At 37.0% G+C, this 13,078-nt stretch overlaps 1 pseudogene; it reads left to right on the forward strand.

Moving 5' to 3' along the window:
- Positions 1-585: 585 nt before the first annotated feature.
- LOC121458778 lies at positions 586-4,212 on the forward strand (annotated as a pseudogene).
- The last annotated feature ends 8,866 nt before the right edge of the window (positions 4,213-13,078 follow it).

Here is a 13,078-nt window from a genome sequence, read left to right on the forward strand (position 1 = left end):
TTTATATTCACTGTGTTGTGCTTGACATTAATCAGCGAACTTCCTACCTTACTAATGAAATGCTTTTACCATCATTATAATCTTTATCTCTAAATAACATAAGATGTAGCAGAAACAGATGGTATTCAGTGCTAAGGGGTTTGGTAACCTGCTGCTTTAATTGTTTTGTTTGCTTATCTAAGTAGTCCTTGCTGTGTGGCTACAAATTCTTGAATGAAAAGGGAGGGGCATCATTCTTGTCTCTATTTGCTTTTATGTTATTGGATGATGTCCCTGGAATGTAGGTTTTTTTTTTTCATGTCAAATATAAGCTGTTATGCTTCACTTCATGCTTATCTTGAATTTTAAAATTTGACAGAGAATATCACTCTGATTCCCAGGGTGCCATATATTCATAACATTAATACTGCCTGGGTATTCTGAGTCATTAAATTGTAGTTGCATGAAATTTTTCATAATTGTTATACTTGCTGTTATTTTTTTTAAATCAATATGACTATTTTATATGTCTGCATGGATATGCACCTCATGGGTACCTGGTCATCAGAGTGATCCAAGGGTCTCATAAATCCTGAACATGGAAAAATGGAAAGTTGTGAACCCCATGTAAGTACTGGCAAATGTGTCCACCCCATTCAAGACCTGCAAGAGTGCTGTATTATTCTTCCCTCTCTCCAGCTCTCTGTTGATTATTTATGACCAACATTTATATTTCTATTTGTTTTCATCTGTCCATTTGTAACTTTTTTATACATACAGTTAGTTCCTTTCTAGAAAATGTTACTGGTATTGTAGTTTCAATTATGGTACTTCAGGGGTCTGAAAGATGAATACAGAACTGGAGTGAAAGCAAAACTCTTGGTAGGAACTTCAATAAGTGCCTTTCAGTTCTTTCTATCCCATTCTTTCACTTAATTTTGCAATGGAGACAGGGTCTTAATGTGTACTTCCACCTGTCCTGAACCTGATTGCATAGACTTGACTGGCATTCCACTCAGAGACAAATATACCCACCTCTGTTTTCTGAGTATTTTGGCTAAAGGCACAATACACCCAGTTTGTCCATCTTTTTTTTTTTTTTTGGGCAGTCTGTCATTTTTCATACACTTTTCTCGGTATTGTTGATCTTTCTCCTTGTCTCTCGCTGTTAATAAACATTGCTCTTATAAGGTGAAATCCCATTCAAAGTGTAGAGGAATGACAGAATTGACTCTCCTTTTCAATTTCCTTCTAAAGTGATTGTCTATGTCATGGAATAAGAGTGGGGAACACCAGAATCATATGACCATACTGTCAAAGAAGTATACATCTCCAATGTTGTCCCTGTCATGCTTTCCATTGTCCACATATATGGTATATTTTAGAAGGCCGTGACCTATGATGATGTGCATATCAACTTCACTCAGGAAGAGTGGGATTTGCTGGATCCTTTCCAGAAGAATCTCTACAAAGATGTGATGCTGGAGACCTACAGGAACTTCACTACTATAGGTAAAAATAAATTTCCTTCATGTTTTAAAATATGAAGACAACTTTTCCTTGGTTAATGATATTCTATACTTTGATTTAGAAAGAAGAAGAAGAAAGTAAATAGTGCAGTCAATAGTTCTTAGGTTCACTTAAGATAATAAGCTAAATGTTACACAATGTTAAATAATATAACATTCATATCTTGGTACTGTATTTTAGGATACATTTGGGAAGACAACAACACTAAAGAACATTGTCAATGTTGTAGAAGACCTGCAAGGTAATTTTGTTGTGAACATTGATAACAGTGTGCCTCTGATGAGATTGTAATGTGTCCTGGAACAATTAATCAAAAGCAACAGTATAAAGAAGCACAGCTTTATATGCATTGATGGTTATTAATTTCTCACAAATACATATACCTCAATTCCATGTATGTGAAATGTATTTGCAAGGCATTCATTTAAGAAAGAAGTCTAGAAATCAATGCCTAAACAGATATTATCATTTGAATCATAGCACCATGAAAGCTAAAGTAGATCTTCCAATCATTTATTTCTTGCTACTCATGAAACAAAATGTATACACATTTCAGTGATGATAAGTGTATCTGCAAAACTTTCTACTAAATCAAAATCCCATGGTAAGTCTTATATTACTCATATACTTTTTGGGATTGTGCTAAGTTTAGTGAAAGCAGCATTGGAGTCAAGGGTCAAGGGGCAGTTGTTGTGGAGAAACCTTAATATGTATACCACAGGTCTGTGAAGAACAGAAAGTCAAACCATGAGAATTCAGTGTGGAAGTATTTTACTCCCTATTATTCCTTTACTATGTGTATCATATGTGACTCTTGATGCAAGCATATGAGCAAAGGGATATGGAAAGATTTCACACATCTCTCCTTAAGAACAATTAGAAGATAACCAGTTGTTCCCATGTAGAGTACACTTGTTGAATTTGATTCAAGTATACAAGTAATTGGCTTTCTCCCATCATTAATACATCAAGAAACTCACATTACAAAAAAGCCCCATTAGTTCTAGGTCTGTGCAAACTCACCTGGGTCTCCTAGTTCACTTAGCAAGTGTAATATGATTCACAGTATAGTAAAATTTATGAATGCAGGGGCTGGAGAGATGGCTCAGTGGTTAAGAGCATTGCCTGCTCTTCCAAAGGTCCTGAGTTCAATTCCCGGCAACCACATGGTGGCTCACAACCATCTGTATTGAGGTCTGGTGCCCTCTTCTGGCCTGCAGACATACACACAGACAGAATATTGTATACATAATAAATAAATAAATATTTAAAAAAAAATTTATGAATGCAGTAAAGATGGTAATGCTCTCAGTGCATCCAATTCTCTTGAAAATTGTGAAAAATGTCATATAAAATGTTTTTCTAAAGGTGAAAACGTAAACAATGAAACAAAGGAATTTACAATCACACATATTCTTCAAGATGCAAAATGGCCCCTAATGAAAGAATGAAGTGATTTTAAACAGAGTTATAAAATCTTAATAACTGATTCCTCTTTACATTTGGAACTAATTATAAAATTTATTCATATAGATATGAGGTTCAACAGTGTATTGAGTGTGGTAAAGCTTTTATATGTGCCAATTTTCCTTGCAGGATTGAAAGAAATCAAACTGGAGAGAAACATTCAGTATATACTCACTCTGCTAAAGCCTGGTCTTATGACACCCACCTTCTAAGGAATGAAAATACACATGCTGGAGAACAACTTTATGAAATTAAGCAATGTGGAAAAGTCTTTGCTCATCACAGTGATCTTCAAATGAATACAAGAAAATACACGGGAGAAAAGCACTATGAATACACTCAAGGTGCTAAAGACTTTGTTCTTTATGAGACTCATCCATGTCATAAAGGAACACATACTGGAGGGATACCGGATGGATATAATCTGTGTGGTAAAGCCTTTCCTGATCACATTAGTCTTCAAAGCCATAAAAGAACACTTAATGGGGAGAAACCCTATGAATGTTATCAATGTGGTAAGGCCTTTGGCAGGCACAGTCATCTTCAAAGGCATAAAAGATCACATACTGGAGAGAAACCCTATGAATGTAATCAGTGTGGTAAGGCCTTTGCTCAAAATGGTCATCTTAAAAGGCATAAAAGAACACATACTGGAGAGAAACCCTACGAATGTAATCAGTGTGGTAAGGCCTTTGCACGTCATTGTCAACTTCAGTTGCATGAAAGAATACATACTGGAGAGAAACCTTATGAATGTAATCAGTGTAGTAAGGCCTTTGCTCGTAACAGTCATCTTCAAATGCATGAAAGAACACATACTGGAGAGAAACCCTATAAATGTAATCAGTGTGGTAAATTGTTTTCACGACTCAGTAGTCTTCAAATGCATAAAAGAACACATACTGGAGAGAAGCCCTAGAATGTAATCAGTGTGGTAAGGCCTTTGCATTTCAGAGTTATCTTCAAATGCATAAAAGAACACATACTGGAGAGAAACCCTACGAATGTAATCAGTGTGGTAAGGCCTTTGCATTTCAGAGTTATCTTCAAATGCATAAAAGAACACATACTGGAGAGAAACCCTACAAATGTAATCAGTGTGGTAAGGCCTTTGCACGTCACAGTCAACTTCAGGTGCATGAAAGAACACATACTGGAGAGAAACCTTATGAATGTAATCAGTGTAGTAAGGCCTTTGCTTGTCACAGTCATCTTCAAATGCATGAAAGAACACATACTGGAGAGAAGCCCTATTAATGTAATCAGTGTGGTAAAGTATTTGCTCATCACAATACTCTTCAAACACATAAAAAAACACATACAGTAGAGAAACTGTATGCATGTAATCTGTGAGGTAAAGCATTTGCATGTCTCTGTCATTTTCAAATGCATAAAAACATATCCTGGAGGGAAACTCAATAAATGGATTCCGTGTGCTAAGGCCTTTGTGTGTCATAATAATCTCCAAAACATAAAATAATCCATTCTAGAGAGAAACTCTATAAATTTAGTCAGCGTAGTCTTCAAAAACATGAAAAAAGTCATACTGGAATGAAACTCAATAAAATGATTTCAATATGGTATTGTTTTTCACCTATATAGGAGTAAAACTTTGTGTACAATCAATATGATAAATATAATTGTAATACTTGCCTATTCCAGAAGTTTTTGCATACCTGAAAAAGATTTTGAGGACTTTTTGTTATAAATTACTTTTTCCGATTTTAGCAAACATGCAGTCATTTAACCAACAACATTTATTCTGTAGAAAAATGAATTGACAGTGTCAACAATCTATTCAAGCTTTATGATATTCATTTTTATTTTGTTTGTACCAGAAAACCAATGGACAAAACTGAATTCATGAATTTGTGAAGCCCTAGGTGTAAAATAAATGGCCAGTCAAAGAAACACACCCTGGTCCTGAAACCAGAGCCAAAGGAATACACTTTTACCCTAAATCTATAACCAGTGAAAGAAACATTATCACCCTGAAAACAGAGCCAAAAAGTTAAAAAGGGCAGGGGAAATGAACACATGTTGACACTCAAACTAGAGCAAAATAAACATGCTTTGCCCTTGACCAAATGTGTATAAAAAAAATCAACCAACCCCTGAGTGTAAAATCCAGCCCATCTCTGAACTTGTTCTAGCTCAGGATTGAAATCTGAGCAATTGCCACCCTTAGTGGCCTTCATAGCATCCCATACATCATGTGTCCATGAGTGTGAGGCCAAAGAAGTTGGGAACACCTTGCTCCAGACAGATGGGCTCTGTTGGGGTATAAGTGATGAAGATGGTGATGCAAGCTCAGCCATGTGGGAAGACAGAGAGAGAGGGTCAAAAATAAAAGTTGGAAATATTGACAAGGATGAATAAAATAGTTGACAAGGATGAATAAAATAGTTGGGGAAGGTAATTGTGGGATAAGATATGTGATTTACCTATACTATTTGCCATCCTAGAAAAGGGTGAGGAAGAGGGAAGAATGTGGGCTTCAGGAGATTTCTTGGATGGGTAGAGATGCTACTGCCATCTACTGTTTTGCAAAAAATATGTGCAACAGAGGTATCCTGTGCTGGGGAACTTCTTCAGTCAATAGCCTTTAAGATACCTTGGGCATCATCTCATGTACGATAAATGCAGACAACAAGTGTGTGCAGGCCTTTCCGGGGAATTAACAACAGAAGCTGAGAAAAAATTGACTTTGATTGAAGAGCAATTACAGGAGGCACATGTGGATTGTGTGGATCCTAATTTTTTTTTTTTCGAGACAGGATTTCTCTGTGGCTTTGGAGCCTGTCCTGGAACTAGCTCTTCTAGACCAGGCTGGTCGCGAACTCACAGAGATCCGCCTGCCTCTACACTCTGTGCACTGCACTTCTAAGCCGCAGCGTAGAAGACTAGAATTGGTGATATAAAGGATTTGCCAATGCCTCTGCCTCCCGAGTGCTGGGATTAAAGGCATGCGCCACCATCGCTTGGCAATTGCGGATCCTAATCTTAACTGCATTCTGATCATATAAACTCCAAATATCCCCCTACAGGAATTTTAATGCAGAGGGAAGATCTTATCTTAGAATGAATCTTTTACCATATTAACTGAGTAAAAAACTTAAAATATTATGTGGAAAAGGTCACTGAATAAAAAAGGAAAATTGAGACTCTGTCATTTAATAGAAATAGACCCATCAGAGATTATAACTTTTACTAATGATGAAATTTTAAAAATTATGGGAAGGCAATGAACCCTGACAAAGACCTTGTACAAAATTTTGAGAGAGATTAATAGCAACTATTCCAAAATAATGGAATTTTAAAGAGCACTACTTGAATTCTTCCTCTCTTTGTATGTAACTGGAGCTTGTAATTCCATACTTATGCAAATAAATCAGGATAGGCAGGTTACAAAGTAGATTGAAGTAAGGTAGAACAAAGCCACTATAATTCTGCATAAAAGTCAGAATTACATGCTATTCTCATGGTACTAAGGAATTATAAAGAACCTCAGTATGCTTACTGCTCTGCAATATGCAGAAAGAGTTATTTTGCATATTTTAACCACTGAATTTATACTGGATAATACAGAATTGACTTCATTATTTATTCAGGCTCAAGATATAATCAGGAATAGAATTTGCGTCATATATGTAACACAGATAAAATTCCATTTGTTTCCACCAGGTCCTCTAGCACAAGATAATGCAGAAATTGATCAATTATTATTGGAAATGTGCTGATGGCCTCAGAATTTTATTAAAATATGTCAATAGCTCAAGTTTAAAAAACTTCTTTTCTATTACATGACAACAAGCTAAGGAGAGTATAAGGAGATGTTCTTACTTGTTCTTTATATAACCAAACATCACTACCTGCAGGAAGTAACCCAAAGGGTATTCAAACGAATAAAATCTGGCAGATGGATATGTTCCACTTTGTAGAATTTGGAAAATTAAAACATGTTCACCATACCGTTAACACCTATTTAGGTTTTCAATGGGCAACTACTTTGAGTTCAGAAAAGGCTGACTTGGTAAACATACATTTACTAGTAGTTACAGCCATCATGGGTATACCTGCACATGTAAAAATAGACAACAGTCCAGCATAGGTTGTTTAGAAAATTAAACAGATTTTGCTTAATAGACTATAAAGTATAATACAGGTATACCATACAGTCCTCAGGTCAGGCAGTTAAAGAAAGAGCAAATTGAACTATAAAGGATATGTTAAACAGACAGAAAGGAATGAAAAACACCCCTAGAAATAGATTGCATAATGCTTTATTACCGTTGAATTTTTTTCATGCTATTGTGAAATGAACAAAAGTAGCAGTGAGGGGCTGGAGAGATGGCTCAGTGGTTAAGAGCATCACCTACTCTTCCAAAAGTCCTGAGTTCAATTCCCAGCAACCACATGGTGGCTCACAACCATCTGTAATGAGATCTGGTGCCCTCTTCTGGCCTGCAGGCATACATACAGACAGAACATTGTAAACATAGTAAATAAATAAATTTATAAAAAAAAAAAGTAGCAGTGGGACATTAGACGATAGAAATACCTCTGAATTAAATCAGCTGATATATTTCAAGGATTGCTGACCTTACAATGAAAACCAGGATTTTCATTCTATGTGATATGCTGGGGAAGAGGTTTAACTCTTGTTTCCAGAAAAGATGAAATACTATGGATACCATTAAAATTGTTAAAGGTTCTGTTTGAAAAACAGATATCTCTTGATAAAGAGAAATGACAGCTCATTCACAAAATTGACAATCCTACAGGTATTTGGAAACCTCATAAGTGTTGGGCAGGGTTCTGTTCTTATCTTTGCAGGAAAATACCATACGTCTTCAAAAATCCAGAGATTGATCATCTAGATGCTTAAAGAAGAAAATACAGCTGTCTAGAAAGAATCACCAAGCAAAGAGAAATCTGACTTATGATATCCATATTCTTTGCAAGGTAATATCTTATTGACATACAATAGTCCTTTCCATTTATAAAAATCAAAGCTGGCTTTGGAGTTGGACAGTGGCTATCCTTCTCTAAAGCCAAGCATGTCATTGAAATAAAAATTCAGAGTTTCTGTCTCATATCAGGAGCCACCTGTTATGAGAATAAAAATAAAATTTAGAGTTTTGTGCATGGTGATAGATATGGGTCTATTTTAATTCTTTTACAGGTTGACATCCAGTTGTGCCAGCACCATTTGTTGAAGATGCTTTCTTTCTTCCATTGTATACTTTTAGCTCCTTTATCGAAGATCAGGTGTTCATAGGTTTGTGGGTTAATGTCAGGGTCTTCTATTCGATTCCATTGGTAGCTCTGTAATAGAGTTTGAAGTCAGGGATGGTAATGCCTCCAGAAGATCCTTTATTGTATAGGATTGTTTTGGCTATCCTGGTTTTTTTTTTTTGTTTTCCATATAAAGTTGATTATTGTCCTCTCCAGATCTGTGAAGAATTTTGATGGGATCTTGATGGGGATTGCATTGAATCTATAAATGGCCTTTGGTAGAATTGCCATTTTTACTATGTTGATCCTCCCAATCCAAGAGCAAGGAAGGTCCATCCATTTTTTGGTATCCTCTTCAATTTCTTTCTTCAATGCCTAAAAGTTCTTGTCAAATAGATCTTTCACTTCCTTGGTTAGGTTTGCCCGAAGATATTTTATGCTGTTTGTGGCTATCGTGAATGGTGCTGGCATAACTGAATGTCAACCTGTAGACACAAAACTCAAGTCCAAATGTATTAAAGACCTCATTATCAGCCCGAACACACTGAACCTGATAGAAGAGAACGTGGGAAATACCCTACAACAGATGGGCACAGGAGATTGCTTCCTATGTATAACCCCAGAAGCACAGACATTAAGGGCAACATTGAATAAATGGGACCTACTTAAACTAAGAAGCTTCTGTAAAGCAAAGGACACTGTCACTAAGACACAAAGGCAACCTACTGACTGGGAGAAGATCTTCACCAACCCCGCAACAGACAAAGGTCTGATCTCCAAAATATATAGAGAACTCAAGAAACTAGACTTTAAAATGCTAATTAAACCAATTAAAAAATGGGGCACTGAACTGAACAGAGAATTCTCAACAGAAGAAGTTCAAATGGCCAAAAGACACTTAAGGTCGTGCTCAACTTCCTTAGCAATCAGGGAAATGCAAATCAAAACAACTTTGAGATATCATCTTACACCTGTCAGAATGGCTAAAGTCAAAAACACCAAGGATAGCCTTTGCTGGAGAGGCTGTGGAGGAAGGGGTACACTCACCCATTGCTTGTGGGAATGCCATCTTGTGCAACCACTATGGAAGTCAGTGTTTCGGTTTCTCAGGAAATTCGGGATCAACCTACCCCTGGACCCAGCAATACCACTCCTGGGAATATACCCAAGAGATGCTCTATCATATGACAAAAGCATTTGTTCAACTATGTTCATAGCAGCCTTTTTTGTAATAGCCAGAATTTGGAAACAACCTAGATGCCCTTCAATGGAAGAATGGATGAAGAAAGTATGGAATATATACACGCTAGAGTACTACGCTGCGGAAAAAAACAATGACTTCTCGAATTTTGCATGCAAATGGATGGAAATAGAAAACACTATCCTGAGTGAGGTGTCCCAGACCCAAAAAGATGAACATGGGATGTACTTGCTCATAATTGGTCTAGCCATAAATAAGGGTCACGGAGTCTACAATAGGTGAACCTAAAGAAGCTAAGTAAGAAGGCGAACCCAAGGAAAAACATATAGTTATCCTCTTGGCTATGGGAAGTAGACAAAATTGCCGGGGAGAAAATTGAGATCTTGGGGGTGGGGTGGGATGGGGGTAAGGGGAGATGGGGAGAGAAAAGGTAGAAGGGAAGGAGGGGGGACTTGGGAAAACAGGAGGATTGGGATAAAGGAAGGTTGGATAGGGGAGCACGGAACCACAATTCTTAGTTAAGGGAGCCACCTTAGAGTTGGCAAGAGACTTGACCCTAGAGGGGCTCCCAAGTGCCCAAGATGAGGTTCCCAGTTAGTTCCTTGGGCAGCTGAGGATAGGGAACCTGAAATGACCCTATCCTAGAGCAATACTGACGAATATCTTGCATATCATCATAGAACCTTCATCTGGTGATGGATGGAGATAGAGACAGAGACCCACATTGGAGCACTGGACTGAGCTCCCAAGGTCCCAATGAGGAGCAGAAGGAGGGAGAACATGAGCAAAGAAGTCAGGACCACGAGGGGTGCACCCACCCACTGAGACAGTGGAGCTGATCTACTGGGAGCTCACCAAGGCCAGCTGGACTGTGACCAAAAAAGCATGGGATAAAACCGGACTCTCTGAACATGGCGAACAATGAGGGCTGATGAGATGCCAAGGAAAATGGCACGGGGTTTTGATCCTACTTAATGTGCTGGCTTTGTGGGAGCCTAGCCAGTTTGGATGTTCACCTTCCTAGATATGGACGGAGGGGGGAGGACCTAGGACTTACCACAGGGCAGGAAACCTGGACTGCTCTGTGGACTGGAGAGGGAGGGGGAGAGGAATGGGGGGAGGGGGAGAAGGGTGGGAGGTCACGGAGAAGGGTGGGAGGCAGCGGAGGGAAATGGGATGCTGGGAGGAGGTGGAAACTTGTTTTTTGTTTATGTTTTTTTCTCCTTTTCTCAATAAAAAAAATAAAAATAAATAAATAAAATTTAGAGACTATTGTTATCAAAATTCTGCTTTCAAAAATTTTGCTTCTCGCCATATCTATTTTTCTCTCTATGGTACCTTTCATTAAATATATGTCTAAATAAATCATTTTTAAGTTTTCCACAATAAGCAATAATTTTTTCTGCAGTAATCTTTGAAGTTTCTAGGAAGAAGAAGTTTCCCCATAACAACAATTCCATCTGGTTGATATGACGTCATTATGCTGATAGCACCACTTAAAATTGGTTGTGGGTTACAAACTGCTCATGATCATTCCAACTTGGCTGGTTGTGATGGTGCACCTTCTGACAATGTTCTGGCCAGAACTTCAAATAAGAACTTCAGTAAAGCCCTACTGACCACTCAGAGACTATCTGCAATTGTGCCAGACAGTAATCTTGAAACTTAACCATCATTTTCAGTTTCTACAGGAGCCCATAGAAATAACATTACTGCCAAGACAGCTGGAAGTCATTTTAGAAAACAACATTCCCTCTACGAGCAAAGTTTGTCCTCAGGGTTAGGGACATCAATTAAGAGCTGGTTATAAGTGGTATGGGGTTGCAGGTGAAAATGAAGTAATCTCAGGGATCTCTTCTGATAATAAAGGGATTTGGATGGCATGGGATAATAAGTAGATTACTTGTGAGCTCCCATTTGTGGACAATTTACATTTGTGTAGATTCTTCTATATTGATACTAATTCAAATTATATTTGCTATATTTAATATACTCCTATTTGTCTTTACAACATTTGTATACCTATGCCAAGTTATTTTGTCATATTGTATGCTGTAGTAGGAGCATGCTTGTTCATTTCCTGGCCACGCAGACTCTCAAAATAACCACACAGACACTATATTATTTAAATCACTGCTTGGCCAATCACTTAAGTGTATTACTAGCTAGCTCTCACATCTAGTTTTAACCCATTTTCAATATTTTATATTTTACCATGAGGCTCATGGCCTACCAGCAAGGTTCTGACATATCTGTCTCTGGTGGTGGCTCCATGGCTTCTCTAAACTCTGCCTCCTTTCTCCCAGCATACAGTTTAGTTTTCTACCTTTTCCCCTATTTGCTCTGTGCAGGCCCAAGACAATTTCTTTATTAACCGATAGTATTCACAACATACAGGGAGAAATCTCACATCAGTATGCTTGCATATGTTAACCTCTGCTTAAGATACTTTGTAATATTGACACAATTTTAAGATATGTTTATCATGTTGCCCTATACATTTCTACCTTTGTTCAAGATACTTATATATTGCTCACATTTTGAAGTTATTTTCATCATTTTCTACACATTTGTTTAAAGATTGTTTAATTTTTTAAGATGAAGTTTTAGTCTTTAAGTTATTTAGGTATTAAGAATTATAGGTCAAAAAAAAAAAAAGAATTATAGGTCAGTAGTCATCCATGTTTGCCATACTCAGAGTAATCAGAATCTTTAGATGCATAGAGATTGTATTTCATATAGATAGGTAAGCGTCAAACACTTTAAACAATTATAGACTATGGTACTTAGTTAACTTAAAATTCTATGGACATGAGACACAATTACTCCTGGAAGCACTGATCTGTTATTAAAAGAATCTTGGGCACTGATTACACCCCACATGGAACTTCTTTTTTCTTTGCAAAATTGGCCTTTGTGCAAAGAACTGCTCCTACTTCCACCGGTGAAAAAATGCATGGTGTCCAGACTAGATAAGTGATATACAAGCAAAAAAGGCTGCTGAATCTTGACAAGATAGGGTAATACTGTTTTTTAAAAAAAATTTCCTGCTTCTGGAAATTGTCTGTTAGTTACTCTAGGCCTTAGCCAAATTTGGTTGCCCCAACATTGTAAATGAGACCTTGAGTGATTACCCAGTTAGATGATTGTCTTTGTCGTTTCTTGTACCTTTTGGAAGTAGCTTGATTGCATTTCCTGTTTACTCAAGTAATAGTATTTCCCTTTTCAGGTCTTTGATAGGTTTGAATACTAGATTGTCATAGTTACATTTCTTTCATGAGTTTACTAAGCCATTTTTAGTATAAGACTTAGACTCCTTGGAATATGTTAATGATTGAAACATTTAATAATGGTTGAAATGTTAAATAATATTAAATAGTAATTAACTTTTAATAATGATTGAAACATTTAATATGTGTTTGATGTGTTTAATATATGTTTGATTTGTTTAATATATGCTTGATGTTTTTCATGGTGAGTGTAATTCTATTTTTTTGTATATTTTGCATCTTCTTTTCCCTGGACAATAGTTGATATTTGTTCTTAGTGTATATAGTTTTGTATTAGGTTCTTTGGGCTGCTGGATTCAAATCCAGTTCCCAGCACATGCAGAGTACTGTGGATCAGATCACTATTCTTTCTGTGAGTTTATCCACAGATAAA

The sequence above is a fragment of the Microtus oregoni genome, unplaced genomic scaffold, assembly GCF_018167655.1.
Source record: "Microtus oregoni isolate MIOR12 unplaced genomic scaffold, Mior012 000018F_ref0000195, whole genome shotgun sequence".
NCBI lineage: Eukaryota > Metazoa > Chordata > Mammalia > Rodentia > Cricetidae > Microtus > Microtus oregoni.